This window comes from Ambystoma mexicanum, chromosome 4p (genome assembly GCF_040938575.1).
Source record: "Ambystoma mexicanum isolate Mex_15411 chromosome 4p, UKY_AmexF1_1, whole genome shotgun sequence".
Classification (NCBI taxonomy): domain Eukaryota; kingdom Metazoa; phylum Chordata; class Amphibia; order Caudata; family Ambystomatidae; genus Ambystoma; species Ambystoma mexicanum.
In genome coordinates, this window is record NC_090927.1 from 414,571,652 (window position 1) to 414,597,553 (window position 25,902).

Below are 25,902 nucleotides of genomic sequence, written 5' to 3' on the forward strand. Positions count from 1 at the left end.
GAGTTCCGGAGGAATATTGACTCCGGGGTTTATAAAGTTCAAAGAGTTCAATATGTCCGATGCTCACTCTTGCATCCCCTTGTGGAATTGCAGCTAAAAAATATTGTCTGGAGGCTGCTGATGGCGTTCAGGTAAGAGTCTGCATTACCCAACAATGCCCGGTAAAAGTTGCGTGAGTTTAACTTGTTGTTTTCTCTCCCTTAATAAATGCGGCATAAGAAGATGTGGCGTATTGAAGGGTGATGCCTCCGGTGGTAAATCAGGTAAGCCTGGTGGTAAAAGTGATTGTATTTGTCGGCTCTCTAGGCTCACCTTGTTATTCCTTTGTTTTCCCCCAGGTATTGGAGTTCGCCGAAGAAAATGATGGAGGCAGCACCGAGTCGAAAGATGCTGTGGACTGGTGAGTATGGCGCGGCGCTGCAGCTGGAGATGCGAAGCGTGCTGAAGTAATGTCCTTTCCGGCTTGGAGTCGTGCAAGATCCAGAATCAGGTAAGGAATTAAAATAATGTCCGTGATCTAACCTTCTCTCCTTCTTTCCCCTTTTTCTAGGAGCTCCGGATTCGAGGCGGGCGTGGCAGAAGACTGGATGCTGGCTTGCAGACACGGTGAGCGTTACGCTGCAGAATGCAGAATAACGGGATGCGTGTGTTGCTGGTCGGGCGTGGTTTAAATAGCCACAAAAGTAGTCCCAGGTAAGAAGTCCCTAGAACCACACCTGAGTAAAAAATAGTCCCTGTAGTAAAATAGTCTCCTCCAGGCTTCATGTTGGCCTGGATTCATTTGCAGCATGGTCTGCCTGAGGTAAGTAATGACTATGAGCCTGGCGCCTTAGGCGCCAGGACTGATTTCTATTATGAGCCTGGCGCCTAAGGCGCCAGGACTGAACCCAGATAGCCCCTAGCCGGGGCTGCTGAGGTTTTAATACATGTCTGGATGCCTGCTTCCAGGGCTGATGGGCTTGGTTCAGATGCCCGGGGGTAGGCATCACGACACTGGGCCCGCTGTGCACTGTAGTGTCTGGCCTCATGGGTGTTGCAGGTGCGGAAGGCAGATTGTTAGCACCATACAAGATAGGAGCAGAATACAGACCTGTTATATGCCGGTCCGTAAACAACGGTGCTGGTAAGCTTACCGGCACCATTGTAATGAGGCCCAGGTAGTAGCATCGAATGGCATATCATGACTGCAGACAGCAGGCCAAACAGTCTCAGGTCAAATGAGTGACATAACATTTGAATATGGTAATGTCATTACATGTAATATTATAAAATTCAATAGGGCCATGTGTGGCACGAACTATGTTGTGTGCTAATTAAATCTTGGAAATATGTACATGCACACATCACTGACATGAGATTGACACCACAAACATTGAATCACCATTTTGTCACTCCCATGCAGGTGATCCCGAATACCCCCTCACACTATGACTGTTGACACCCATTAGACGGCCACGGAACATGCATGAGGAGACCTACAACCAGGACATTTCGACCAAGGGGCACCATAGAACGGACATTTGTACTGCTCAAGCAAGGTTCCGCTGCCTCCGCTGATCCGGTGGGGCACTAATGTATAGCGCCATCAAGGGTGGCAAGATTGTCCTGGCATGTGCTATGTTGCACAATATATATATTCGACGCAACATTGCCTTGCCCCTATACATGGACCTTGCAGATGAGGGGGATGAGGATGACGATGACGATGCGATGGCAGTGCGACCCCAGCAGAATGCCATGGAAGGTCAACATGCACAGGATGCACTGATTCACAATTTTCTTTGAACAATCCTCCCAAGAACAAGGTGCACAATTTCTGGTACGTAATTTCTAACACTTCTATTAATAAATGAATACTCACGCAGAAAACAAATGTGCAGTCATGATTGATATGCACAACCCAGTGTATTATAATGAAGACAATCAAAGACAGGTGCAACAGCAATACCCGCCCAAATGTACCCTCCCACCTCTGAGGCCCCAACTATCTATCCCAACTATGGACTCCCCTCACACTCCCAAACGTACCCTCCCACGCCCCCCAGACCCCAACTATTTATCCCAACTATGGACCCACTCACACTCCCAAATGTACCCTCCCACCTCCCAGGCCCCAATTATCTATCCCAACTATGGGCCACCCTCACGCTCCCAAATGTACCCTACCACCTCCCAGGCCCCAACAATTCACATGTGGATCAAGTGTCCATGTTTCAGCACTACTTTAGCCACGCTTGGCGGCATGTGTCCTTTTGAGAGGAGACAGACAGGGACATGGATCTCCCCCTGGGGCTGGCTGCCTGGGAGCTTGCAGGCGTGGAACTGGTGGAGGACACTGGTGTGTTTTCACATGGTAATCGGGACATAAAAGCCTGTAGGGCCAGTGCCATTGTCTCTGCAATGTTTGACTGCTCACTATTGCCCTCACAAACCCTCCAAGACAAAAGGACAGTGGCACAAGCTGACCGCCCAATGGCACGGGCAAACCACCATCCGATTGCCTGATTGCTCTCACTCATCAGGCGTGACTCTTCTAAGTGCTGCTGGACCAGGGCTGTTAGTGTGTCCTGTCTCTCCTCCATGCGTTGGAGACGCGCATTCATCTCCCGTAGTGAGGGGTAGGGTGAGCGCACAGGACTCCTCAGGCGCATGGGGCTTAATGTGCCCAAAACATCTCTGGTGTGGTCTGTGTCCTCGCCGGTGTTAAGGCCTGCCTCGACAGCTCCATTGCCATCACTGCTGTCTGTGGCATATGGTTCGGGGTGCTGGGGTGGTGGTGGTGTACATCCCTGTGGAATTCTACTTGGGTCTGCCTCTGTGACTGGGGCAGCAGGTGTAGTAAGCAGAGGAGCTGCCTGTGTGATGGGGCAGCAGGTGTAGCAAGCAGATGGGCTGCCTGTGTGGCAGGGGCAGCAGGTGTAGCAAGCAGAGGGGTTGCCTGTGTGACAGGGGCAGCAGGTGGAGCAAGCAGAGGGGCTGCCTGTGTGATGGGGCAGCAGGTGTAGCAAGTTGATGGGCTGCCTGTGTGATGGGGCAGCAGGTGTAGCAAGCACAGGGGCTGCCTGTGTGACGGGGTAGCAGGTGGAGCAAGCACAGGGGCTGCCTCTGTGATGGGGGCAGTTGTCACGCCCACGATGGCAGATGTTCTTGCACCAGAGATTGATGGACGGTGTGATTTGCCCCTTGCACGTCCGCTATCCCTTGATGTATGTGGTTGCCCGCCGTCTGTGTTAGATGAAGTTCTAGTGGGTGAATGAAAGGCATGATGTTAGGGAACTACCAGGCTGACTATTGTACATTTACATGCAACATTGGGGGGGATGCATTGCCGCAATGAATGCCTGACTCATGCATGTGTTGCGTAGACTCAGCTGCAGGCAAGTGCAGATGGCACATGTGATACAGCTCTGCTGGGTATGCTGACATGTACACCCATGTTGGACTGTGGCTATTGCCATGCGTGTCAGCCCGTGTGCAGATATTTGGGATGTGTTGCAGGTTTTTTTTGGGGGGTGCGTGCCTCGAGTCGATGTGTGACCTGGTTGCCTGGCCAGGATGTGTGTGGGGTTTTCATGGTTGTGCTGGCAGGGTCAAGTAAGGGACATGCACTCCCCAATTGGTGGATACCCATGTGTACATGCAGGTAGTTGCAGCACGGCAGACACACATGCAGTACCCGTGACTAGGATGCACAGTGTCGCCTTTGTGGATTATGTTTTTGTTTATTGTCAGTTGAGTCTGGCTATGAGTTGTTCATCAGTGTTCTCATGTGCGGATTAGGGGGGGCTATGGGTGCGTGGCCTACGGCGTAGCCATGCTGTACATGCAGCTGTGTATGGGTGTCCATGCATGGTTGTGTGTGCTGCAGTGTGCAGGTGAAACTGTGCCTCATTATGGATCCAGTGTTAACCATGACAGTGCTACCTGCGGCTTGCTGCCAGAGCCATTAACTATGTCCATGGGGCCAGGAAGTCAGGCGGCAGGATGTAATTGATACACATTCCCATTGAATCCCATACGGACTCATGGGAGTGGGTAGGCAGGAGCAGTGGCAAGACCGCAGCACCTGCCCTGGACAGGCCTGTTGGGCGCTGCAGCCCTGGCAGCCACTGTAATGGGGCATCATCATGTGTTTGTTGGTCCTGTCACATATGTGGTGGTCTACTTACTGGCACCCTTGTTTCAGTTTACATGCAGTCATGTGTGGTGCATTCTCATGTGTATGGGGCATGCATGGGGTCAAGGCATGTGACATGCTTAGCGCAAAATTCATCGGAGTGCTGGGTCTGGTCGGAGTGATGTGGCCAAGCTATGGACATTTATGTGCATTGATGGTACGGGGGGGCGGATGTGCATGTGTGAGCTTTATATTTTTGCAGTTTGTCTACTCACCAGTCTTGACAGGTGTCCCAGCACCCACCTCTGCTGCTCAGATTCCCTCTATGGCCTCCAAATGCAGCTCACTGCTGCACTTATCCTCCAAGGGCAGCAGCTTGAGGGGTGAGGGTGGTCCGCCACCTGTAGCTGTGTATTGTCGGCAGTCTGTAGCCAGAAGGTTGCACACCCACAGCCGGAGGTCATCCCACCGTTTGTGGCAGTTATTCACACTCTGTACTGTCACCCCCACAGCAGTCACCTACCGGGTTGCTTCTGCCCAGATTGCCTTCGGCTGGAGCTGCATGCTGCGGCGCTGGTCTGCTGAGAATAGCTCCACAGCATTGTCCACTATGTGGTCAACCAGAATGGTCAGCTGTTCCTCACTGAAGCGTGGCTTTCACTGGCGGGTTTGGGGGATCCTGGAGGACATGTCCCTGAATGTGTTCTGGCAGTCAGTAAGGCTGGATGGCTTCAGGCACAGGGCGACTGCAGTGGATTGTGATTTTTGTAATTGCCGCCGGGCTCTTTCCGGTTCCGGCGATCATGTTATCTCTGGTTCCGGTGTTTCCGGCACCATGGCCACAGTGCTGCTATGTCCGGCATGCACGCTGTGGAGGCGGATGCACCACCAATATCGGTGGCGGTACTTCTGTCTACACCGATGTTACCGTGATGGTGGTGTCACCGGTTCCACAGATAATGAATGCGAGTAGCCGACAAGCCATAATCCTACCTTGTTTACAGCACCCCGCAGTGCTGGAACCGGTAGGACTGCCATCATGGTAACACCAGATTTTTACCGCCAGACTCATAATGAGGCCCTACTTCTTTTTTGTACTTGATCCACTCAATTCCACCATTTCCCTCAGGCTCTGAGAAAAAACAGTCCCAGGCACCTCTCCCTCAAAACATAGTCCAGTGCATCCCTTGTGGGTGTGTTGTGACGTAGAACGTCAAAAGTGTCAGGTGACGTCCTACGTCCCTTGTTGAATAAAAGGTGACCCGGCCCAGGCATGGGCCGAAAATCACTGTGGGAGATGAGATCGAACCCTACCAGCAGGCCAAATGGTACAACTTCAGAAGAGATGACTGGGGCCACTACAAGGACGATCTGAACAGCAAGGTCACACCTAACCGCCTGAGCACCAAGGAAGAAATCGACACGGCTGTGGAAGAATTCACAATAGCAGTACAGCAGGCAGTTGAGAGCAGCGGTCCGATGCAGAAGACAAACTGATGTTCCATCTACATACCGAGAGGCATCCAGCAGTCATTCGCTAACAAGAACAGGGCCCAACGCCAGTGGCAGAAGTTCCACACACCTGATCTCCTGCAGAAGTACAACACGCTCACAAGGCTCCTGCAGGAGCAAATTAGACAGCACTGAGGAGAGAAGTGGGAGGCCACAACAGCCAAGCTGAAGGGGGCGGACAACCCAGTGTGGAGAATGATTTGTCGCCTGACTGGGAAGAAGGAGCCAAGCCCACCAATCCAGGGATGCACCCACCTGCATGCAGCAACAAGGACAAGGCAGAGTTTTGTTCATCCTGAACAAGGCAAGCAGACTTTCAGACAGAGTGGAGGAAGAAGATGAGCAGCATCTCGCAGAAGACCTAACCGGGATGGGAGTAGAAGATATCAAGGAGTGCACAAGCTCTGAGGTAGCAGGACTTGCAGAGAAGCTGGCGAACAGCAAGCACCAGGGAGCGACGGAATAGCCAACCTGCCAGTCAAGGAACTCCAGCCGGAATCAATGGAACACCTCACAGAGATCTTCAATGCATGCATGAGACTTCAGTACTTCCCAAGATGCTGGAAGGAAGCAAGGGTCATCGTATTCTCAAAGGCTGGCAAACCAGTGAGGGATCCTGCAAACAACCGCCCCATAAGCTTGCTCTGTGGTCTATCGAAGCTCCTAGAATAGGTCCTCATAGCCCACCTCAGCGACCTTGCCTATGAAAGAAATCTACTAGCAAAGGAACATTGGAGATTTTGAAAGGAGCATGTACTGTTAGGCAGAATTACATGCAGTACCTTAAAACGGAGAGGAAGCTGTAGCTGAGGCAGACGTTCCTGGTAGTTCCTGCAGGCTCACGGTTCCTGAAGCGACTGTCGTACTGACAAGAAGTAGGAAGACTGGAGGGTCCTGCGCTACCCAGGGAAGAAACCAGCCACAAAGCAAAACAACGAATAAAAGGTGCGCTCCTTAAAACCTAAGCAGGGTTCGACCTTCCTGGCTATCCGGCCCACTGTAGCTCTGTACAGTGAATTCGACCAGGGGAGGGGCCCTGGCTTGAAGTTTGAGCAAACTGGTTGGTCCAACCAGCTCAAGGGAAGAAGTTTCCTGGAGGATCTTCTCTGTCGTCGGATTCTGAGGATTCAGACCTGCAGCAGGGCTTCACTGGGCGGTTCAGTTGTTGTAGGGATCCTCTTCCATCAGCTCCTCGTAGGTTCTTTTGTTCCAGTGGCGACTATGCCTTTCCAGTCCCAGAGGCCTGCTTATTATGCAGTTTTCCCCCATTAATACAGCCTGGCTGTCAATCACACAGCAGGGTGGCTGTCCTGGCAAGGACAGTCCCCTCAGCCAATCAAACAGGAGTGCGACTTGGGTTACCAAGGGAACACATGGCAGGGGTCTGAAGATCCCTCCCTCATATCCTACCTACAAAGACTTTCCAGCACCTTAAGGAGGGCTTCTGTGCAGAAGCCCGCGAATAGACAGCAGACAAAGGAATCAGCCCCGGTTTGGCGCGCACAGAAAAACACGAGAAAGACTTTAACAAAAAGAAATGGTGAATAAACCCAACGGAGCAAAAATAAAATGTATTTGGTCAAGCGGGTTTATGTTCGAGGCTAATATAATAGCCTGAACCAATACCATGGTTATATAAGATAACCGCAGTAGAAAAGTTAGGGTAGTTACCACTGCCACCAGCCAAGTCTTAATGTAAAGGGAGCGAAACAATGCTCCAAGAGACACAGACAAAAAGGGATAAGAGTTAACCCTTTCCAATACTCCATGTAAGATGCGGTGTACTGGGTCTGTGGTTTAAAGTGACTGAAATAAAGTTAATGGCAACTTTACCTTTTCTGGGGGACAGTAGTCAGTCTCAGAAAATGGAGTCAGTGAGAAGTCTCAAAAGACAACCCTGTATCACTGCACTGAAGGTGCTGTGTAACACACATACAAAATATGAGGCCATGGAGTAGGTGAGGCTCCAGGGCTCAAGATCACACAAAAAGTGGAAACACACACAGCAAAACACATGTAAGAGTGGGAAAACAGGCTCACACTCTTACCAAGTGGAAAAAAATAATCCTAGAAATCCAGCAAAGCTGCTGAGGGACTCATTAGGTAAGGGAAATCAGCCATTTATGAGAATTCTCCCTAACATGCACCAACCCATCAGCTGCTGAGGGTGGTGGACACCAGTAGCCATGGATTCAACATTAACAAGTCCACAGGAATCGTCTTATTAGATGTTGCCAAATCATTCGACCGAGTCTGGTACAAGGGACTGCTACACAAGATGATCAGCCTGGTAGCTTTGAACTTGTGCCCCTGCCTCAGCCCCATCACTTGATTGGTTGCTTGGTGTCTGGGGGCTGTGGGCAGTGAGAGGGAGCAATGAAAGTGTGACTTGACTTTTTTAAAAAATAATGTGCACCTGCAGGCTTCGGCCCACTGGCTCGGCTGAATCTTCGTTCCAGGCTGGCCCACCGCACTCCACAAAAAACTGTTTTTGTAAGTGCAAATGTGACATTGACAAATAAAAAAAAATATTTTCTTGAAAAATAAGCTATGTTTTCTGCCCTAGCCAGCCAGCTTCCCACTCCAGGCTGGGCCACTGACTACACCACCTCAAGTTCTAGTTCTCCCCACTCACCCTCTCCATGTTGGGCAGCAGGTGGGGTCCCCTCCCAGGATAGGAAGGATGAAGGACTGGTGCACGTGCCCCGTTTGCCATCTCTGGTTGGACTGATCTCACCCACAGCTCTGAGGTTTGATACATCAAGAGCCCTCCTATCAACATGAGTTTTTGGTGCTTTGGTAAGGATCCACTTCCCATATCTTCACTTGCATTAAACCCCGGGGGAGGGGGAGCAGCAACCTATCAAGTTCCATGAAATGCAGGCTGAAACCGCTAATCTCAGGCCACGTTCCATGGAACCCGCAGACTGCCTCTACAACTCCCCACACCCTCCCCTTTTTTTTTTACTTTTCCCAACTTCCCGCCCCTGTCCCACTTACCTGATTGGTGAGGCGGTGGCACCCAGCCGCTGCAACAGCTTCCTTCCTTGCTTCTCCCTTGCTTCTCTGGCCGCCATGGTAATACAACCATGGTGACCAATTTGGATAAGTATTTTCATTTGTTGAAGGGAACGGGTGCAGCGTTCCCGTTCAATGAATGAAAAGACTTTGTTTTTTTATCGCCCAGGTTACCCCTTTGCTCGGGCTGTTAGCTCGGGCTGTTAACTCGGGCTCCCAGATTGCTACCCCCCGTTCCAGCCCTTGGAACGGGGTGCTAACGCCACAGTATAACTATACACTGTATATAGGTATACATTGTTCTCTTTCAGTCTATCTTTACTATTTCAAGATTATAGTGAGACATAGTGAGACTGTGTGATATAAAAATTGACTGAATGAGATTCAATGCTCGGAAACTGAAACAGGCCACTTTAGTTTGTAAAACTAATGCTTATTATAATTCTCTGAAAAACAAATGTGTCTGTAGATGTAGAAAATTCAAAATATTCAAAATATTCAAATATGTGTGTTGCTAATACGCTCTGTGACAAAGTTCCCTACCTGAACTGACTGGTGGATGGTGGTCGGTCCCTAATGGGGCAGAGCTTGCCACAAATCACATGGTGCTGTTCCGAGGGGTGATTTGGGAGGATCCCCTGTCTACCCCCACCATAAATAGACCATAAACCTGCCACAAATAGAAGGTTCCTGCTACCTGGAGGACCCCATCTGCCTCCAGACCTTTCTACAGCGCCACCCTTCTCCCTTCCTGCTTGCTCTTGTGTTTTTCTCGTTTCTTTCTTCTCCGACCCACCATCAGCCTTCTAGGTGACTCAACCCCTCACCTGCCACCATTATCAGTGCCTTCTCTGTCTTGGCTCATTAGCAACCGATCACTTGACCTCTGCTTTTTTGTTTTCCTCTCTCTTACTGTTTTTTTCTAGCATTTTTCTCTCTGTTTTCTCCCCCAACCCACCTCCAACTCCTTTTTGCAGTTCCTCCACTTTCCCATCTGCACTTCACCCTTTCTTCACAGAATGTCTTTAGCCTGGGCTTCTGAGGCAGCATCTCACGTTTATCCCTGTCCAAGCCTGGAGGATGTAGGATCCCTAGACCAGACACCTAGGGAAGTCACAAACCATGTGTCTCATCTCCCTTTTTTCAGAGCTGATCTCTACTACTGCCATCAGACAATGCAAATGACACACTACTTTGTCATCATCATGGACTCCACATCACAACAACCTCATCCACATTTTCCTCAATCAAACACACACAGCACCACCAACCAACCCACAGAAGCTGAAGCTAATTATCATCAACTTCCATTCATCTATCTCACATGTAGTTGACATTTCGAATACCATTACCACCCATGACTTGTACAAACTCTTCATCACTGAAACCTGGCTCACCCTCACCCACTCCTTGACCCACTTCTTAGATGTCCTTCTTTCTAATGATGCTAGAATTTAACTCAAGGACAGGCTAAGTAATACTGTGGCAATAAGACCCAAGGCGGCTGGTCAGTACTGCCCCAGATAATGCCCTCAGGGCCGTAGTTAACAAAGCCCTGGGGGCATTACCATGGTCAGTATTGGCCCGCCGCCGAGGGTCTTTTAGCCATTAGTACCCCGGCCTGTTAGACTGGGCTAATAATGGATTTTTTTTGTTTCGAAACGCTGCCAAAAAAGGGAGAAAAAAAATGGCCACCGGGAAAGGGAAAACGTAGTCCGTTTTCCCTTTCCATGGCGGTCATCGGGAGTGGACGCGCTGGGAACAGGAGTGTTTCCAGCGCGTTGGCTCACAAGAAAAGAAGAAAAAAAAAGGTTAGTGGGGTTGGGAGGGAGGGGAGGGGATAGTTTTTGTGGGGAGGTGGAGGAAAAAAAAAACTTTCCTGAGTCCCCGGCAGGGGACGAGGGCAGCCTCCAGCCATGGGGAGGCTCGGAGTGGGGATTGCCCATTTCGAGCCTCCTCATTGGCTAAAGGGCTGCCATGCCCCTCGGGAGCAGAGTACCCAGCATGTGCGGGACGCACTAACGTACACTGGAATACCGTGGGGTATGCCTCGGAAAAGAGCCAATCCACACATAGTATTCCCGGTGTACAGCGCGTGCCGGGTACTAATGGCAGATAATTCCCCATCATTGACAAATCTTTCAGGCCCAGCACCAGGCTAGAAGTAGTCACTTTTAGCACATTGAAATCAATCTCCTACCAGTTTCCCTTTTCATTGACTGAAATATTCACATTCAACCTCCTCTAAAGGTCACCTAAACCGAATACCTCCTTCATTTATGACTTTGCTGACCTAGTCAGCCCCATGTCCCTCAAACGCCCAAATTACATCTTCCTCGTTTCCTCGTGAATTTCAATCTCACAGGAAGCATGGCTGCCAAGGCTAGTAAGGAAACACTGCCCAGCATATTAGACACATTGAACCTCACCCAACACAAATGTTGCCACCCACAACCGAGGCAATATCTTTGTTGGGAAGGAAATGAGCCTTTGCCAACCCCATAGGCGCTTTAGAGTGAGGCGAGTCCCATAGATAGACGCACAATGTACCAGGGGAGAGAGGGCCATGCTAAGAAACACGTCACAAATACAATATTGCAGGAATTATAGATACATAGGGCCTCATTAGACGGTAGGCGGTAAGGGTTTACCGGTACCAGTATTTTACCGGTACCGGTAAATCCTTACCGCCTTACTACGAGGTCCCTTTGCGGGTTGGGGAATTTAACACCTGCTTTTTGCAGGCGTTAAAAACCAACCCACAAAGGGACCCAGGGAGCTAATTACGGTACCACAATTTGCGGTGCCGTAATTAGCGCCTTCCCCATTCCCATTATGCCCTATGTTGCAAAAATGGGAATGGGGAAGGGCAATGGTGGAAGGGGGAATTACCGCCCCACCAACCTTGGAATGGGACGGTAATTCCCCTTTCCACCAAGGCGGTGCCGGTATTTTACCGGCATGAAGCATGGCGCTAATAGCGCCATGGTTCTCCGCCTACCGTGTAATGAGGCCCATAGACTTACTGCGCGCATATAAAGAGACGCCATTTTATAGTTATGGTAGACACATTCAGTCCCACATAACTGTGCGGTAAATGTAGGCTTGTTGAATTACTTATCGCAGAGAAAGAATGTGCACTTCAAGGCCTTCAGTCAGCGCCAGGCGACTCACGGTGCACATTCATCACAGCCAGACCAACAGCAGGCCTCCAAACCCCATCCTGCCCACCAGGGGTAATGGCAACCACCACTGACCCAGTGCATTCCACGATAGTGAGCGACCTCCGACCACCAACAATAAAACTAATGGCCTCAAAAGATATAAAAGAACATGACCATTCCACCTTATCCCATAAATACACCCTTTGTGGTATGAAGTACAGGGAGGAATAACTCATAGCTCAAAACGAGGGTGGAAGCCTTGGGTGCGTAGAGTGCTATATGAACCAAGCATAGAATGTGTGGGTCAGAATGACCTTGTTCCTCCCCCTGTGCCAGTCCACAAATTTCCCAGGTGTGTGCCATAATAATGTAGTAGTATTATCATACAATAGTAGCCATGAAACAGCAACATGTGAAAAGTCTGACTTTCAGTCCCTGGAGGGATGAGCCCAACTGACCCCACGTGAAAGGAGAGAAGAGGACGAGACTGGAGCCAATCATAGCCTGGGATCCCCTATGGAGCAGGCCCATGCAGAGGGTCTGACCAACCAGCTGTGTGACTTTTGACCATATAGAATGATGTCACTGATGATGATTTGTACCCTTATAATGTGTTGTTCATGCAGACTCTGGCAGAACGTTCCAAAGCAGCAGAGTCCTTTGCTTGCACCTTTACCTTTTGTACAATTAAAATGTGTTATCTTTGCAAGCAATCTCCTGGCCTTTTTTCCCTAGTGGGTTGTATTTTTTCTGGTGTGCAGGGACATGTCTTCACCTTAGACCCCATAATTAGTGTCTTGCCTACTTTCCATTACAACACACCTATACTCCTTGGCTGTTTTGATCTCTTCACCATCAACAATGTGGTCCTAACCAAAATTACACAACATAAGCCTATCAAGCAGACATTCCTCTCCTTCAAAGACTTGTCTATAGAACCACCCATGAAAACGTCACCAAACACACCCCTGTCTATCAGGATCCCAGTACAAGAAATTCAAAAACGTACTCGAAGAAGCACCCAACATCAACATACTTGTGACAGAAGGAAGAGTCAGATATCAATCATCATCCCATGGTACAAACCGTAACTTAATATAGCAAAAGAATGATACAACAACAAAAGAAAACCGGGCGTAATTGTACCACCTTATTTTATCTGACACAGCTTAAAGAACTCCAGACTGCCCTCTGACATTTGAAAACCACAGCGAAAGATGCCTACTACCAGTAGATTATATCTGAAGCCAAAGTTGAAAGCAAAGCTCTCTTCAAGGCATTCAGACAGTGCAGCAATCCTCTCACGACCATACAATCCCTCACCCCATCATGGAATCCACTTCCACCAGCAACGTTTTCATTGAAAAAATGCAACAATACATCCACGCCAAACACCTTACAGAGACACGGCCTCACTCATCTTACTGCCTTAAACGATGACATGGACTTCAAAACTCTATCCATGTAGGACCTCATCAACACTGTTGGGAGCTGAGAATTGGTTCATAGCCATAAATAGTATGCTAGCACTGAAGTGGGAATACATGTTGGTGCGATTTAACTGTATGTTACACATGTTTGTATCACAAATGCTTAGTTTGTGTTGTTATGTCTTTAGAAAGGTAACTGTTTTAGAAAAAAGGTACCAGCAACATGAGAAAAATGAGAACAATTGCCTATGAGAAATGCAAGAAAATATTTTTACCAATTGAATAGTACATGATAAACACTAATAAAAGTAGTTCGACCAATTTAGAAAAGACCTTACTGCTTGTTAATTTGGTGTAATTAAGACACCCAAATTTGGATAACGGGTCTCCAGCGTTGTTGCAGGGTGATCGGTGGGCTGACTAATTCCAGCCACGGTTATGAAGAACCATTACATACATGAGCTACAGTATGTCTAACTTAGAAAGTGGCAGGACTCCTCCCCTTTTTTCTTAGCCATGCTTAACCCTCAGTCCTCCCACTTAGGGGCATCCCTTTAGTTTCCTATTCACTAACACTGTAGCATCCCTCAAAGGTACCTCCTATTCTCATGATACCCTGCCAGTTAAGACAACCCCAATAGAATCACCTCATCCATTTCTGACTATTGTCAATGCATCCCTCACCCAAGTAGCCTTTCTCACTACCCTGAAAACCTGACAAAAACTTGCGCTCTTAAAAACAAAACTGCATCTCAATGACGTCAGCAACTATCTGCCCATTACACATCATCAAGATCCTAGAAAGAGATAGAGGGGCCTCATTACATGGCTGGCAGTAGCTGTGCCTGTAGTACAGGCACGGCTGCCGCCGGTATCCATTTTTTTCCGGCACCTGCGAATGGCCAATTACTGGGTCATGCCAAGTTTGGCAGACCCCGTAATTGCCCATTTGAGGGTGCCGGTAATGAGGGACTCCCCATCCGCATTCAGCCCCATAGGGCTGAATGGGAGTGGGACTTCGGATGCACCAGCACTATTCAGAGTGGTGCCGGTGCATCCGACGCGGTGTGCTTGCGGGTGCAACTCTGCCCGCCAGGTCAGACCTGGTAGGCTGATAGGCGCCCGCGCGCACAGCTCGTAGTATGGCGGTCCGGGAACTACGGTACCGACATGCTTACCGGTACAGTAGTTCCCAGACCGTCATGCTTGTAATGAGGCCCATAGCCTCTCAACATGAAGCCCACATCGACAGCAACAACCTCCTAGAGCCCTACCAATCTGGCCTCAGACCCAGATACAGCTGGGAGACTGCCACCATCCAAGTGGCAGACAGTGCCTTCTGCACACTCAAAGATAGCAAGCCCTTTCTCCTGGTACTCCTTGATCTCCCTGCTTCATTCAACATAGTAAATCACCAATCTCCAAGCACCAATCACCATGCACCCAGCTGTAGTATATTTCATTGTAATATTATAAAACAGCATGCAAATTGGGGAGACTGTCCTCCAGTGGTTCATCTCATACCTAGAAACCACCATCAGTTTGTCCAGATGGGTACTTCCAGACACCCCCCCCCCACCTATCACTTGTGGACTTGTGGAGGCCCACAAGGGTCCTTCCTCTCATCCTTGTTCTTCAACCTCTACATGGTGCCTCTGGGATCCTTTTTGCCAATCCACACCCACCAACATGCATACGATACCCAAGTCTACCAGAAAATCTCTTTCTACAAACACATCCACCAGCTCAAGGCCTGCCTCATCCTAATACAAACCTGGATGTCTAGCACATCCCTCAAACTCAACTCCACAAAAACCAAATTCCTGTTCCTCTCCAATAACACCAAGCACACCTATATCGAGACCTGGCTGTCCACCATGAATTTAGCCTGCTGTGGACACCAGGCATTTAGATGAATTTTGAGAGTAGGCTCTATATTGAGTTCAGCTGAAATTTCGGGGTAGCCACAGGATTAAATTTAGGTGAATTATGAGGTTAGCCTCTCTACCGAAGTTAGCTGAACTTTCAGGACATTTTGAGGGTAGCCACTGTATTGAATGTAACTGTACATTGGAGTGTAGCCACTATATTGAATTTATGTCGTCCCTCTGGACACAATAACCCCACTGCTCACAATCAAAGCACGCTCAGAAAGCCAACACGCACAGAAGACAGTTTCTCCTGGTTCTGCGTGCACCAACAGAAAAGCACAGCCTTTATCCTACCCCTCTTCCCTGACCAACATAGCCCCCATCCGCTTTCTTACAGAGCCATGTGGGCTCCTTGAGACCAACCCAATGGTAGAGATGCATGGTCTAAATCAACTTAACATAACTGACATGCACCAGGTTCCTGGGTTTCCACATTGACTGGCATCTCTCCTTCAAAATGCACATAGCAAAGAAAAGCAAGTGAACTTGGTACCAACTCACCCTTTTATAGAAAATTAAGCCCTTCCTACCAGACTATGGGGCTCATTATGAGTGTGCCAGTCTGGTAAAAATGCTGTTAATACTGGCTCAGGCATTTTTGACAGACGGGCACACTCTGAGTTTGCCGGTAGGGGCTCTGATCCACCGATAGGCCTTACCTGCCGGTAGTTCAGGCCCCTACTGGCAAATAATTGCTGTAATTGTGATTGCGGCAAACTCATTCCATGGAGTCCTGGAGTGGGAACTTACCGCTGTTGCTGGCACCCGTAATATCCCAGTAAACTGGGTTTGCTAGTATTACAGGTGGGTTACTGGAAAACCCGTAAATGAGCCTCCATGACTTCTGATCCACAGTACAGGTCCTCATTCATTCTTACCTGCAGTGTGGAAATACCCTACTCACTGGCCTACCCACCTCCACCCTTGCACCACTGAAAAGCATCCTCCACATCATAGCTTGTCTCTTCAAAGGCTTCCACAATGTTGATCACATTAAGTCTTCACTTGTCAACTTAGATTGGTTGGCCGTGTAAGCATGCATCACCTTCAGCACCAGCTGCACAATTTACCATCACTTTGCATACTCCCTCCTAATTAGTTGACAAAGCTCCATAAGAAGCCAAGACCTGACCACATTAAAGCTACAAAATTGCAAAAAATAAAAAAGCAAGAAAAAGGCAAACTTGATCTATGCTCAGGGTCGGCAGATCCTCTTACCCACCAACATTAGACTCGCACCCACCCTCACGCTACTAGGTCTGGAGACTTTGGGCCTCATTACAACCTTGCCGGACCGGACTAAACAGTGCCGGTAGCACCGTACTGACATCGTTTTCCGGACTGGCACATTCCGACCCACAAATGTGGAAACACTGTGACCGCAAAGTGACCCCCACGGTGCTACCGCACCTGGTAGCACTGTGACCGCAAACAGTGGGACGAGTCGCCAGACGGCCCTGAATTACTGGCACAGTGGTAGTACAGGCACATTCGGCAGTGCCACCGGGACAACCACACCTGAAATACTGGCACCGCGGCCAAGCATTAAACAGTAGCAGGTGAGCAGCCACAGGCCCCAGGTGTAGCAAATTAGCCCAGCTGCACACTATTCATCCCTGGAAATGTACAAAAGAACCACACCCACACCCAACCCACCTCCCAACACAACCATGATGGCAGTCGGTGTAGCTGAAATTGGGCTGGGGAAACTGCCAGTAGCTGTTGAAGTTGAAGCTGCACTGAGACCGAGGAGGAGGCGTAGGCGCAGGAGGAGAATGAGGAACCAGTTGGCCATTCCTAACATCAATGTGCAGCATGTAGCACCCCGGAGGAAGCCACCAATACCCCGCATCAGGGCCTTGTCCTGGAATCTGACCCCATGCCAATTCCTTACCTTATACCAGCTTGACAGGGAGACCATTATATTTTCTAGTCCCCCTCATCAATGATGACATCTGCAGCATTATAAACATATGACTGCAATTCCACCCTTGCTAATGGTAGTGTCGATACTGCACTTCCTTGCAACTGCACATACCAGCACACCATTGGGGAGCTGCACAGGCTGTCACAACCCTGTTTTTGCAGGATATTGTTCTAGTTACTGTATGCACTGCTGCACCATGTGGCAGACCACATCGGCCTACCCCGAACCCCTGCCCAGATCAATGCCACCAAAGCGGCCTTCCATGCCCTTGCAGGCATGCACAATTGCATTGATGCGTTAGACTACACCCATCTAGAGTTGGTTGCCAGACATGCCATTGAGGCAGTGTATAGAAATCGCAAACAATTTCACTCCCTCAACATGCAGATGGCATGTGATACTGAACACCTCCTCACCCATTGCTGTGCAGGTATTTCGGGATCTACACACGACTAAATGGTTTTGCGGAACTCCTTGTTGCCAGGGTACATAGCACGTCACATCGGAGAGTGCACCTCGCTGTTGGGTGAGTAGAATGACCAATGTATGACCCCTGTGTAGTGGGAGGAGGGTGTAAATAGGCACTCAACAGTGTGCACCCAGGTTACAGCTGCATTAGACCTATGACAGTTTGCCATGTCACGGGAATCCATGTACTGGCTAATGGAAATAGACCCTAACAATGGAGTGGCACACTATGCAATGGTGACATGTAAAATGGGTGTATTGACACCGGTGAGAAAGTAGCAGCTGCTCCCATGTGCACAATGCCAATTTTCCCAGATGTCTTCACTCTTGTGCACTGCGGGTGCATGACGCTGATTGTCAGCACCATACAAGACATGAGGCTCCTAGTAGGCAGAAACACACAATTGTGTACATTGAAAGGAATAAGACATGTAGTAGCCTTGAAGGCCATATCATGACTGCAGACATCGAGCAGGCAAAACAGTTTCAGTAGGAATGAGTGAGCAAAGTTTACAATTTAGAAAGGTTATGGCAATCAAATATTGCAAAATGCATTGTGTCATCTGTGGCATCTACTATGTTGGGTGATAACAAAGTACTCAGGATTTGTACATGCCATCATCACCGACAGGAAATTTGCACCATTAACATCCAATCACCTCTCTATCACTCCCATAATGGTGATGTGGGATACCCCCTAATGCGATGGCTGATGACACCAGTTAGACAACCGCAGAACAGGCATGAAGAGGCCTACAACCGGGCACACATCCGTACATGGGGCATCATAGAACAGACTTTTGGACTGCTGAAGGCCAGGATCCGCTGCCTCAGCAGATTTGGTGGTGCATTAATGTATAGCCCCATAAAGGTTGGCAAAATTGTCCTGGCATGTGCCATGCTGCACACTTTGTGTATTCGCCGGAACATTGCACTGCCCCGGACATGAACCCAGAAGATGAGGATGGGGATGATGATGATGATGGGATGGGAGTGCGACCACGGTGGGATACAATGGATGGTCAACATGCATGGGCAGCACTTATTCACAATTATTTCAGAACAATCCTCTCAAGCACAAGGAGCACATTTTCACACACATAATTTGTAACACTTACATTCAATAATTGATACACACACATAAGAAGATTGTCCACTCCTTATTCAGATAAACAACCCAGTTTATGGACATAAAGACAAAAGATAACAGGTGCAATGACAATACCCACCCAAATGTACCCTCCCACCTCCCAGGACCCAACTACCTATCCCAACTATGGACCCACCCTCGCCCTCTCAAATGTTCCCACCCAGGGCCCAACTACCTATCCCAACTATGGATCCATCCTCCCCCTACCAAACGTACCCTCCCACCTCCCAAGCACCAACTACCTATCCCAACTTTAGACAGACCCTCCCCCTCCCAAGCGTACCCTACCACCTCCCAGGCCCCAACTACCTATACCAACTATAGACCCACCCTCTCCCTCCCAAACATACCCTCACACCTCCCAAAAATAGCAAGTTGTAGAAGAAGTGTCACTTAATCATCACTGCTTCCTGCCATGCTGGGCAGCATGTTTGTCCCTCTGAGATGACCCAGACAGGTGCATGGACCTTCTTCTATGGCTGCCTGCCTGGGAGCTAGTAGGCGTGGTGCTGGTGGAGGGCATTGGGGTGTTATGAGGTGGTAGACGCATCATGATTGCCTGTAGGGCCAGCGCCATTGTTTTGGCAATGTTCGATTGGACAGTATTGCTCTCACTGACCCTCCGTGACATCAGGACGTTGGCAGAGGCAGAACGCCCAATGGCACGTGCAACTGGCCACCCAATAGCCTGGTCACTTTCACTCTATAGCTGTGACTCCTCAAGTTGCTGCTCCGTTCTCCGGCCTTAGTGGGACCCGCTAAGGGACCTCGGAATGCGGCGGTAAGGGGTTAATGGCACTGGCATCTTTACTGGCGCCGTTAACCCCTTACCGCCGCACTCGTAATGAGGCCCACAGTCTTTTTCAAGACCCCATCTATGACAGGAGCCATAGGGTATAAAACCACAATATTGATAGGCAGAATAGAGGAAATTGCTCGCAGAACTCAACTGTTAAAATCCTACTTTTAAAGAATAACTCACCAGAGCACTTGAGGAAAGGCCTATATTTCTTTAAAACATATAGGATAATATTATTCATCCCTTCTAATGCCCTCCTCTTTCTTTTGCAATGATTAATGCATGTATGCATGATATGTTTTCTCATGTTTGTATTTCAGACTAAGAAGGATCTATTGTTCCATTCTTTGGGCCTCATTACGACCCTGGCGGTACGGAGTGAACGGCACCGTAAAAGGTGTCAGTGCCGTTCACTCTGTACCGCCACATTACGAGTTCCCCTCGCCTGGTTTTCCCCGGCGTGCTTACCGTGTCCCGCAAGGGGAAGAGGGAACAAACAACAGGCCGTTGTTTGCTCCCTCTCCCATTCCCATTCAGCCCTATGGGGGCTGAAATGGGAATTGGGAAGGACCGTGTCCGGGTCCTTGGAGGGAGGAATTACCGGGCCTTCCGAACTCGGAATGGCCCAGTAAGTCCTCATTCCGAGGACCCGGATCCTGACGTGATTTCGGCGGCAGCCATGCCGCCAATAGCGGCATGGTTACCGCCAAACTCGTAATGAGGGCCTTTGACTCAATATTAGTCGACTGCCTGTGCAACAACAAGTATGGTCCAAGGACAATAGTCCTACAAACATGGACCTGATTCTCAAAGATTTGCATTGGAGCAAATCAGAGATGCCTATGAGCATTTCGGATTCGCACTTGATACATTATGCCTGATTCAGAAAAGCAGAAACTGCAGCAATTCCCGAGATGCCCGAAGAACCTTTGAAATGCTGATGAGCAAATGTAATTGGGGGTCATTCAGAGTTTGGAGGCAGCCATGGTGCTATTAACCGCCATTAATATCGAGGCACATGTTGACTTCTTTTCCTATAATATGCTATTAGCACCATGGCTGCCTCCAAACTCGGGTCCGGGTCCGCGTCCGCTTAGTCAGAATGGGGACTTACTAGGACATTCCGACCTATGCTGACCCGGTAAGTCCCCATTTCGAAAATCATTCCCCATTCCCATTTGAGCCCCCATAGGGCTCAATGGGAATGGGGAAGGAGCTAATAACAGGCCCGCAAATAGCGGGCCTGTTATTAGCTCCATGGTCCCTTAACGGGTCCCGCTAAGGGACCTCGGAATGTGGCGGTAGGGCTTTAATGGCACTGGCATCCTTACCGGTGCTGTTAACCCCCTACCGCCATAATGACCCCCATTGTCTTTTCATTTTTTATTAATTTGCATATGATTAACAAGCAATCTTTGAAAAAAGACCAAAAACAATACATACACAATTTAAATTACAATGGGGGTCATTATGACCCAGGCGGTAACCATGACGCTAGTTGCCGGTATTTTACTGATTCCGCCAATGGTAAACGGGGAATTACAGCCCCATTCCAAGGTTGGCGGGGCGGTAATTCCCCATTTACAAGTGGCCCTTCCCCATTCCCATTTTTGCCCCATGGGGCTCAATGGGGAAGGTGGCAATTACGGTACCGCAAATTGCGGTACTGTAATTACCTTCAAGGTCCTTTTGCGGGTCCCTACCTTAACGGCTGGTACAGACCAGCCGTTAAGGTCGGGACCCGCAAAGGGACCTCGTAGTTAGGCGTTAAGGGATAAACGGCACCGCAACCTTTTATGGCGCTGTTAACCCCTTAACGCCTGGGCCATAATGACCCCCAATATTTCATAAAATTCAAATTTATACGTTACATTCAAGCAAACAGCAATAAACATCATCAGTTACTATGAAATCCTCAGCCTAAAAATCCTTACCCAAAACCATTCGGTATTCAGGAGGAGCTACCGGCGGGTTGCCGCTGGACCCGTAAAGATTTACCCGCACCTGACTTCCCGGTGCCACCGGTTCATTACGAGTCTGGCGGCCAGGATGTCAGGCACCGGTAAATTTGTAAATCCCCATTCCCATAGAGTTCCTTAGGACTCTGTGGGAGTGAGGACACGGAAAACACCGGCACCATTGCTAATGGTACCCGTGTTTCTGTGACGGGTTTGCCTAGCGTGACCACTGCTCCTGGCAACGTCAGACCTGCTGGGCACTTCGGCTTTGGCAGGCAAACACAAGTTTGCTGGTCCAGAAACAAGGGTGCCGGTGAGTTTACCGGCACCCTTGTTTCCGAACCGGCAAACTTGTCAGGAGGCCCAATGTCTACAATTTTGCAAGTTGCATTGGATTCCTTGTCGTGCTCTTGCAACCTTCTTAGTGGGAAACAAATTCAATTTGAATCAGAGCATTTTGCATCAATGTTTCATCAACGGGTGTTGCATAAGGTAACCAGGTAAGATATTAAATGCCCTTATTTCGTGTGCTAAGTGGTAAAACAGATGGTAATTCATGGCCAATTCTCTGTTTCTAATCCAATTGAGCTCAAACAGGGACATTTTCTTGTCAATCCAAGGAGCAAACATGTTTTCAAGATACAAATCATACTCACTCAAAAGGTTTAAACTCGATTGGAATCCCTCAATCAAAGCTCTAGAGGTATTATGAAACAGTACAAAATGTAGTTAGGAACAGCACATAGTCATCTGGGGGAAGTAATAGAGTTCTCAAAAGTTTCAGGCACCTCCAATCCACCCATGCCTGCAGTGAGACCAAAATAAAATACAGACACTAGGGGTACCCCAGAGGCTAATGTGGATTTAGGGGTAGAGAATACTAATTAACAAGCAAAAAGAAAATCCACATTTGGAACAATTTTCATTTAATTGTTGGTTATTTAGAAAAAAGTGATATAATTGACGAGAACGGCTTAGATTAGTGCTCGAAAAGTCACTAAAGAAACAAAGTGAGAGTAAACTCTAATGAAGTCGAAATGTAATCTTAAGGCACATGAATTAAGAAAAAAGACACCTAAAAACAACCAAAATCATATAACACACTTCAAAATCATACAATATTTGTTGAGGGTATATATAGACAAAAAATACATATATATTCACACTGATTCAGAACATAACAAAGAAAGATGGAACCAGTAAATGAATTAACACATTCAAAGACTAAATTCATTGGACAAACAAATCTCAGGTGAAGAAAACAGATAAGTTGAAATAATCATAGCAATCCTCTAACAAAGTTAACTGATTTGCAAAAAGTGGAACAATTCCTGCTATGATTAACAAAAAGTCAGGGTATTGTTTCGTATTAATCCTAATAAGATGTGGTAATTTATTCTAGACTGAAGACTTGTTCGATTTTTGGACAAGTCTCATAATTTGTCAACTGCCAACGTGTGAAGATTATAAATCTTTTAGAAACAATTGCGAGTGCTGGTGTAGAGGGTACTGTAGAGACATAGGGCCTCATTACGAGGTTGGAGGTAAGGGGTTACCGGCACCGGTAAGGATGCCGGTGCCGGTAACCCCTTAACCTCTGTATTCCGAGGTCCCTTAGCGGGTACAACTAAGGCCGGCTGGTTTTACCAGCCGCCCTTAGCGGGAGCCGCTAAGGGCTATTTGCGGGCCCGTTATTAGCTCCTTCCCCATTCCCATTGAGCCCTATGGAATGGTTTTCAGAATGGGGATTTACCGGGTCCTCCAAGGTTGGAATGACCCGGTAAATCCCTATTCCGACAACCCGGACTCGGAATGCGGTAAGGGGGTTGCCATGGTGCTAATAGCACCATGGCTACCTCCAACCTCGTAATGATGCCCAAAGTCCAGTGCTGGACTGATGAGCACTGAAAACATGTTTCGGCTATGCCACAGTTGGTGGCATCTATGTACAGCCTTCCTCAGGGCGAAAAGGGTTTCTAGCCATATTGGAAAGGGAGGCAGAAAGGAGATACATGTGTGTATCAATATTGTGAAAAGAATACCGACATTTTATTGTTAAAAACCCTGAACCAATTAGAATGCTGGAGTTTAAAAACTCAAAAGAAAGTCCACAGAGTACTTACCCTGTAGATTAGGCAGGGATAAGTAGGGTGTGTGACTTCTTGTGCGTGTGGTACTCAGACCTGGAGCCAAACCCGACATCCACTTCTGCATTGCAGGACAAACAGGTAGCTGGAGTGGAATTGATTGGTAATAAACAGTGTAAGTAGTGCTGTTGGTGATAGATACAACCACACATAGCTGGTTTTACTGGCCTCAAATGGCTGGATGTAGATAGTTTTTCGAGGCTATTTTAAAAAGTGGTAGCCTCGACAATGTGAAAATCCCATAGACATATATTCGCAGTCGAATATAAAAAGTAGTATCCACTGCCACCAGCCAAAACTCGGTCGGGGGGGACTGGACAGTGCCCCCTCGAACAACAGACCCCGGGGCAATCGAATTGCCCCGACCAGTACGTCCACAATATGATGGTTTGTACTGGTCTGGTTCACAATTTAGAACTAGTAAAGCCAATGTTGACTTTACATGCTCTGGGAGACAGTAGTCATTCCCAGGGTACAGAGTCTATGTTTGGGGGTCACTATGACACCCCTGGGTTATGGCACGGAGGGTGCTGTGTAACCCACATACCACAAACACATGAAGCCCTATGGGGTAAAATACCCCATAGCCCATAAAACACATACAAAGTCAAAGGAACACCTCAAATCATGTCTAAGAGTGGGAGTAAAAGAGTCTCACTCTTAGCAGGAGAAAACAATAAACCCCAAAATCCAGCAAAGCTGCTGGGGGACTCACTAGGTTTGGGAAATTAGCCTTTACAGAGAATTCTCCCTAACACTCGCCACCCCTCCGCCCCCCCCACCAAACTAAGGCACTGGAGGATTTAATCCACTCCTGGATGAATCTCATACCTCTAGTCGATGGCATACATCCTAGAGAGACCATCAGCATTTTGGTGGTGACACCCTGACCTGTGCTCAATGGTGAAATCAAACCCTTGCAAGCAGATTGACCATCTCAATAGTTTTGGGTTTTCCCCCTTCATTTGCATTAACCATCTCAAGGGTTGGTGGTCAGTCTGAATGACAAAAGTAGAACCATACAAGTATGGCCTAAACTTCTTCAGTGCCCACACAATAGCAAAACATTCTCTTTCAATAGTTGCCCACCTTGTCTCAGGATCCTTCAGCTTTCTGCTGATGAAGCAAATGGGGTGCTACCTACCTTTCTCAGCCAGTTGGCTAAGGACTGCACCTATACCTACATTTGAAGCATCTGTCTGCACAATGAAAGTTTGGTGATAGTAAGGAGCTCTCAATACTGGTGCTTGGCATAGAGCTTTCTTCAGGTCTTCAAAGGCCTGATTGCACTCCTCATTCCATTTGACCTTCTTAGGAAATTTTGGAGAGGAGATTACATTCAGTGGAGAAGCTATGGTCCCATAGTTCTCTATGAAATTCCTGTAGTACCCAGTGAGGCCTAGGAAGGCTCTCACCTGGGTTTGAGTAGTAGGTGTGGTCCAGTTTTGCATAGCTTCAATCCTACTGAGCAAAGGCCTTATTTCTCCACCTCCTACCTCATGCCCCAGGGAGACCACCTTACTCTGACCAATTTGGCATTTACTTGCCTTTATGGTCAGATTGGCCTGTCCAAGAGCCTGCAAAACATGTCCTAGGTGGTTAACATGCTCTTCTCAGGATTGGCTGAATACTGCAATGTCATCCAAGTATGCCATGCAGAAGTCCCCCATCCCAGTCAGAACCTGATTTACCATCCTTTGGAATGTAGCAGGTGCATTTTTCAATCCAAAAGGCATAACCTTAAATTGGTATAAGCCAACCTGGGTAGAAAATGCAGTTTTCTCCTTGGCATGGTCTGTCAGGGCTGTTTGCCAATAGCCTGATGTAAGGTCAAATGTGCTGAGGAACCTGGCTGAACCAAGTCTATCCACCAACTCATCTGTCCTTGGCAAAGGGTGGGCATCAGTCTTAGTGACTGCATTAAGAGCTCTATAGTCCACACAGAATCTCAATTCTTTGGATCCTGCCTTTGATACTAACACAACTGGGCTAGACCATGGACTAGTAGAGGGCTCTATTACCCTGAGATCAAGCATCTTCTTGACCTCCCCTTTGATGTGGGTCCTTACATGTTCTGACATTCTATATCCTCTGCTTTTGACTGGCAGTCACCAGTGAGTATATCATGCTGTCCCCAAGGGGTCAAGCCTGGTGAAAGTGAGAACAGAGAGGCAAACTGATTTAACATAGCTTTGCACTCTTCTTGTTGCTCAGGTGTCAGATTTGAAGAGAGATTTACTCCTTCAATCTTTTCATCCAAGGGTAAGCCTCTGAGGAGATC